This window comes from Callithrix jacchus, chromosome 6, assembly GCF_049354715.1.
Source record: "Callithrix jacchus isolate 240 chromosome 6, calJac240_pri, whole genome shotgun sequence".
Lineage (NCBI taxonomy): Eukaryota > Metazoa > Chordata > Mammalia > Primates > Cebidae > Callithrix > Callithrix jacchus.
In genome coordinates this window covers 21720052-21727204 of record NC_133507.1, presented here as the reverse complement: position 1 = coordinate 21727204, position 7153 = coordinate 21720052, and the positions used below count along the sequence as shown (strand labels likewise).

The 7153-nt window shown below is 44.5% G+C and overlaps 1 pseudogene; it reads left to right on the top strand.

Moving 5' to 3' along the window:
- The first annotated feature begins 642 nt into the window (after nucleotides 1–642).
- Nucleotides 643–6556, top strand: LOC118154480 (ADP/ATP translocase 2 pseudogene; annotated as a pseudogene).
- The last annotated feature ends 597 nt before the right edge of the window (nucleotides 6557–7153 follow it).

The following is a 7153-nucleotide window of genomic DNA, read 5'->3' as shown; positions in this document are numbered from 1 at the left end:
GGAGTGCCTTTTCTAATTGATTGCCTGTTTGGCTAACTTTTCTTGAAGATGTCCCGTAGGAAAATCACACACATATAAATCACACTCAGTTGAAGAGAGAATATTCTTTTAAGGATGTAGGTTTTGTCTGTGATTTTTACTACATGCATCATTTTTTTCCCCTGTTGGCTCATATCTCCGAAATGGCAGTGGAAAATGTGATGATTTACAAATACTCCTTTTACATAAAACTTTTCAACTGATAATCTAGAAAAACAGTGACAATGAAGTTGATACGTGGTGAAATGAGGATCAACTGCATGTCTAAATAAACGATAAGTAGCAGTAGAGGAAGAGATGGCAAATGACTCGGGACCTATGAAGATGTCAGTCTGGGGGTGGGGAGACAGGTGAGACAGAGAGAGAGAGAAAGAGAAAGAGCATTTCCTGGTGGTCTCAACTTTTACCCTTGGTTCTCTTGGAAACTTTTCTCCCTCCAGCACTGACCTCCCTGTAGTCCAAACCCTGTGGTTCCCAGGAAACTTGATTTCCTGTCTTGTGATATGACTTATTTTAAGGCTGGATTCATCAAAAACACCCCGTGTATTTCTAAAATCCCATGATCAGTTTGAAGAGAAAAATACAAGTAAAAATATGCAAATAATAAGTATAAAAAGAATAATAAATATATAGATATCTAAAATAAATGTATGTGTAAAATGTAAATATGTATATAAAAATTCATATATAAATTACATATAAAACATACATATATGTGTATATATGTATGTATGTATCTATCTGTCCTCGGCAGATCCCACAGCAGCTGAAGGCTCTTACCAAAAGGACAGTAGTGGTGTTGCTGGTCACACAGGCACACATGGCCCATGACACCAACTTGTTTTCTTGGTTGTGATTTCCTCCCACTGTGGACTTTGTGGCTGGCTTTCTTTCCTGTTGCTACACTGAGCCCTCGGGTGGTGAAGGCTGATCAGAAGAAGGCCACGGTCATGGCTGGACTGGGAGAGGGCTGTAGCATAGTGGGGATGGAGCTTTTGAGTCCGAAGCAATGGCAAACAAACAGCAAGGATGGCTTTGTAATGGGCCACTCCAGAGGGGGAGAAACACCAGCCCACGAGCTCCGCTGGTCCAAAGGTGCAGTAACCACTAACCCCACACCCACACCTTCTCACTCCTTCTTAGATCTTAGAGTTACCATAGATAGGCACTGAGGGGCTGGAGCCTCTTGAAGGCAGTCCAGTTTGACAGCTGGTGTTTGCCTCTCAGGGAATGTGCCAAGGACAGAAATATCTCCATGAAGATGTTCCTGCCTCCGCTTCCATGTTTTCCCAATGGTGACAAAGTTGCAACATGCCTTATTGATAAACTGTGAAGTGGAGGTAAAAGATAACTATTATTATACCATTTGGGTCAAACGTTCAGTAAATGACTGGCTCTCCCAACCCTCAGCCTCTCTCTGGCCAGCTGCATGATGGGAGGAGCATGTCTGAAAAGACAGAGCCTTACATGAGTCTGCTCCATCAATGCCAAAATCAGAGGTCCTGAGAGCTGAGCCTTGCTGGTGTTGGCTACTGACCAATGGCCACTGGCACACAGGAGAATTAAATTGAGCATCTGTCAACTAAACTCTACAATAACCACTGGATACTTTTCAATGTTGCATGTCTGGATTTCAGTAGCATCAGCCTTTGGGTTGTAAATTGCATAGCAGAGTGGCCAGAAGTGTTCCTTGGACCTTGCTAGGGAGACATCCAATGGTGACTTAACAATTTTTTTTCTAGGGTAGGGGGTTTTGGGGCAGCGATCAGGTTGGAAGGATTTTGTTCTGATGCTGTATTTATGCGGGCCTTAGTAAGACTGAGAAAGTCTCAGTTTCTCCACGGCAAGAAATGGTGGTAGTGGCAGTGGGTTGATAGAGACTAGGGGGATGCGTGACTAAAGTACTTCTACCTCCCAGCCACCCCTTGCTGTTGCCAGCAGAGTCAGCTACATTGATTTAGGAGACAGACCTAATATTCAGACTAAGACTGGGCTAATCCCCTAATTAGTTGAAGAGAGGATTATGCAGTGCATTCTTTATTTCAGAAAACAGTTCCGTCTCAAAGTTTTCTTTCTTTGCTGCCCTCTTTCCTACTACTTTCTTTTAGATATGTGCCTTCATGTTGCCAGCATCGTCCAGCTTCCTGGATTTTCACCAGAATCTGGCTGATGGCATTTTTCTGATTCATTGTCTTTACACGGGAATAATACTGATAGAGCATGACCTTCAGCTTGCTTCTGTGACCATTCTTGTGTCCTCAGTCACCACTGAGACATTGACATTAACATTAACTCTCAGAATCCTTTGACCCCCAGAATCCTAAACCCTTCGGCCACTTATATTAGAAGGTTTCTAATCTATATTTATACCAAGAGAGTTTATTCTTGCCTGAGGCACTTTTAGTTTGAAAATTCTTATCAGGCTCGACTTTCTCATTTGTAGTTTAGGAAAATGATTCTCAGGGAAGCCAAGTGAATGTATCTCAGAAACAGCCATTTAGTAGGACTTTGTTTTTCATTAATATGTGAAATTTTGTGAAAATGTGCTCTGGACCTTATTTATTATCTCATGTGCGGAACTTGGTAAGAGGCGGCAAAGTGAGTGTTGTTTGTCCGACCAGGTTTCTTTCTCCTTTTTGTGGTAATGTTTCCCAAAGGAAATATCTTTTCCCCAATGTGTGCTGGGGCTGGATATTTTGGGCTTTCAATCAAAATGTCCTACCCACGGAGGCTGGATAGTCAGATTCACTTTGAGGACCTTGAGTCTTCTTTTTTTTTTTTGATAGAGATAGGGTTTTACTATGTTGTCAAGCTGGTCTCCAACCCCTGAACACAAGCAATCTGCCCGCCTTGGCCCCCCAAAGTACTGGAATTAGAGGTGTGATCCACTGAGCCCGGTTCATTGACCTTCAGTCCTGAGTAGGAGGGGAAATGTTTGGGTTTCATATCTATGTCAGCAGTGGGGCCCTAGTGAACTGTCAATCAGCCCCAGATTCCCAGACCTCTAAGGGTCTAGTGCCTGACTTCTTTTGGGGTGATCGTTCAGATCTACATGGCATACTGCAAGGCATCCTGCGTCTTTCTTATGGATTTCAATTTTGCTTAAGAGAGACAATTTTGGTCCCCGCAGGCCCCGGAGTCAAAGCCAGTTCCTGGCCCAGTCCCGTCCTGCAGCAGCCTGCCTCCTCTTTCCTTTCAACATGACAGATGCCACTGTGTCCTTCACCAAGGGCTTCCTGGCAGGTGGAGTGGCCGCAGCCATCTTCAAGACAGCGGTAGCGCCCATCGAGCGGGTCAAGCTGCTGCTGCAGGTACAGCATGCCAGCAAGCAGATCACTGCAGATAGCAATACAAGGCATTATAGACTGCGTGGCCCATATTCCCAAGGAGCAGGGAGTCCTGTCCCTGCTCTGGCGCGGTAACATGGCCAGTGTCATCAGATACTTCCCCACCCAGGCTCTTAACTTCGCCTTCAAGGTTAAATACAAACAGATCTTCCTGGGTGGTATGGACAAGAGGACCCAGTTTTGGCACTACTTTGCAGGGAATCTGACATCAGGTGGTGCTGCCGGGGCGACATCCTTGTGTTTCGAGTACCCTCTTGATTTTGCCCGTACCCGTCTAGCAGCAGATGTGGGTAAAGCTGGAGCTGAAAGGGAGTTCCGAGGCCTCGGCGACTGCCTGGTTAAGATCTACAAATCTGATGGGATTAAGGGCCTGTACCAAGGCTTTAACGTGTCTGTGCAGCGTATTATCATCTACTGAGCTGCCTGCTTCGGTATCTATGACACTGCAAAGGGAATGCTTCCAGATCCCAAGAACACTCATATCATTATCAGCTGGATGATCGCACAGACTGTCACCGCTGTTGCCGGGTTGATTTCCTATCCATTTGACCCTGTTCACCGCCACATGATGATGCAGTCGGGTGCAAAGGAACTGACATCACATACACAGGCACACTTGACTGCTGGAGGAAGATTGCTAGTGATGAAGGAGGCAAAGCTTTCTTCAAGGGCGCATGGTCCAATGTTCTCGGAGGCAATGGGTGGTGCTTTTGTACTTGTCTTGTATGATGAAATCAAGAAGTACACATAAGTTATTTCCTGGGAATTTTCCCCCTGTGAACAGGCATGTTATATTATATAACGTATCTTGAGCATTCTCGACAGACTCCTGGCTGTCAATTTATCAGTGGCAACTATTTACTGGTTGCAAATGGGAAGCGATAATAGTCATCTGACCAGTTTTCTCTTAAAGCCATTTCCATGATGGTGATGATGGGACTCAATTATATTTTTTATTTCAGTAACTCCTGATAAATAACAAATTTGGAGAAATAAAAATATCTAAAAAAAAAAAAAAGAAAGACAATTTTGGTTGTTTGCATAGTGGTTATCTTAAGTAATGGACTTTAGAAAAGAAAATCACTGTTTTTGGGTTGTGCTTCATGATGTTGTTCTAAGAGAAGATGGCTGAGTGTGGGGATGGCCAGGTTCATGGTCTGTGTCGTGCATCCTTGAGGTGGTCTGGAATTGTGTCAGCGTTCTCTTTCTCTAAAGACAACACTCCATCCAGTACTCTAAGGCATTTAGCTAACATGGAGCCTCTGATTCATGAAAAATGCTTACGTTAATTTTCTTTAACATCTGCCCTTGGCTTTCTCAGATTGATAAGCCATTCCCTACTATACAATTCCTTTTGCTAAATTCATATTTTTTTCCTTTTATTTTGTTGGCTTCCAACCTTTTCTGGTCAGTTTGCTTAGGTAATTCAATCACTTACGGTTGAAAGCCTTCATTTGCTTGCTCAGAAGGCTTGGAATGAGGGGAGAGAAGAATGAATCTAGGAATGGTTTGTGACAGATATTAGACCTCTGAGCTGCGCGATTCTGACATTGTTCCCAACAATACAAATGTGACTGAGTGGTCCAGCCGCAGCAGAATCTAATCCTAACCTGCCAGAGGGAGGATTAATGACTCAGAAAGTAGTGTGAGTCTGACAACATAAGGAAAAGCTTCTTGCCTGTGTTCCAGGATGATTTTGTCAGTTATTTGCTCCTGTCAGTGGTCCTAAAGTCATTTGGACAATATGCACATGGCATCTGCTCAAAATAACTCTGGGTTATTTTGAAGAAGCAAGGAGTTACAGAGGGGACTTCACTCTCACACCCCAATATGGAGACTCTTAAAAGCCACCTCAACTTCTTTCTCATCTCCTTCTTTACCATGAAGGGTAGACTGTGGGCAGGGCTGGCTCCTATCCCCAATTTCCATTGGGCAGAATTTGTGAAGGTAGTGGCATTTGGGCATGTGTAGAATTCAGACCTACCCATAAGGTGGGAAAGGTTATTCCAGACAGAGATGGATGCCATATAGTTATGTTATCACTAAGTGGTACTATTTTATGTCATCCTGTATAATTTTCTGTATCCTTCACAAGATTACTCACATTTTGAAAGCAAGTTATGTCGGTTTGTTTTGTGTTGCTGTAAAGGACTACTCAAGGCTTGGTAATTTATAAAGAAAAGAGATTTCTTTGGATCATGGTCCTGCAACTGTAAAGAAGTGTGGTTCTAGTATCTGCTTCTAGTGAGGCCTCAGGAAGCTCACAGTCATGTGGAAGGTGAAGGGGAGTAGCGTGTCACAGAGAGAGAGAAGAAGCAAGAGAGAAGCCAGGTTTCTAAACAGCCAACACTTGCATTAGCTCGTTACTGCAAGGAGGACACCACGCCATTCATGAGGGATCCACCCAAACATCTCCTACCAGGCTCCACTTCCAACATCACATTTTAACATGAAATTAGGTGGGGATAAATATCCAAACCATATTATTCTAGCCCTCACTCCCAAATCTCATGTCCTTCTCACATTGCAAAATACAATGATCTCTTCCCAAGAGCCCCCAAGTCTTAACTCATTTTAGTATCAACTCAATCAAGTCAAAATTCTCATCTGAGATTCAAGGCAAATTCCTTCCACCTATGGGCCTGTAAGGCCCAAAACAATTTATTTACTTCTAACACACAATGGTGAATCAGGCTTAGGGTAAACATTCTTCTTCCAAAAGGGAGAAATTGGCCAAAAGAAAGAGGTAACAGGATTCAAACAGGTCTCAGATCCAGCAGGGCAGGCATTAAAACTTATAGCTCTGGCGAGGCACAGTGGCTCATGCCTGTATTCCTAGCACTTTGGGAGGCTGAGGTGGGCAAATCACCTGAGGTCAGGAGTTTGAGAACAGCCTTACCAACATGGAGAAACCCCATCTCTACTAAAAATACAAAATTAGCCAGGCATGGTGGCACATGCCAGTAATCCTACCTACTCAGGAGGCTGAGATAGGAAAATCACTTGAACCCAGAAGGTGGAGGTTGTGGTGAGCCGAGATCATGCTGTTGCACTCCAGCCTGGGAAACAAGAATAAAACTCCATCTCGTTGACCTGCAGTTCAGTACTCTACCCCTGAGCCATACCCCATCCTAGAACTCCGTCTCAAAAGAAAGAAAGAAAGAAAGAAAGAAAGAAAGAAAGAAAAAGAACCTTAAAGCTCCAGAATAATCCTTGACTCAATGTTTTGCATCCTAGTGTGAGGGAGGGCTCCCAAGACCTTGGATGGCTCTGTCTCTGTAGATTTTCCATGCTGAGGTTGTAAGCTGCCTGTGGCTCTATCATTCTGGGGTCTGGAGGCTGGCAGTTCCATTCCCACAGCTCCACTGCATAGTGCCCTGGTGGGGACTCCGTGTGGAAGCTCCAACCTCATATTTTCCCTTGGCACAGCCCTAGTGGCATCTCTCTGTGGGGGCTCCACGCATGATGCCGGCTTCTTCCTGGGCACCCATGCTTTCTCATACATCTTCTGAAATCTAGAGGAAGCTCCTGAGCCTCCTTCACTCTTGCATTTTATACACCTATGGGCTTAACACCACATAGAAGCTGCCAAGGCTCATGGCTTCCACCCTCTAAAGTGGCAGCCTGAGTTGTATCTGATGCCCTTGGAACTCTGCTTGGAGCTGGATCAGCTGGAATATGTGGAGCAGTGTCCTAAAGTTTAGCAGGGCAGCAGCAGCAGCCCGGCTCCTCAAACCATTCTATCCTCCTGGGCCTCTAGGCTTATG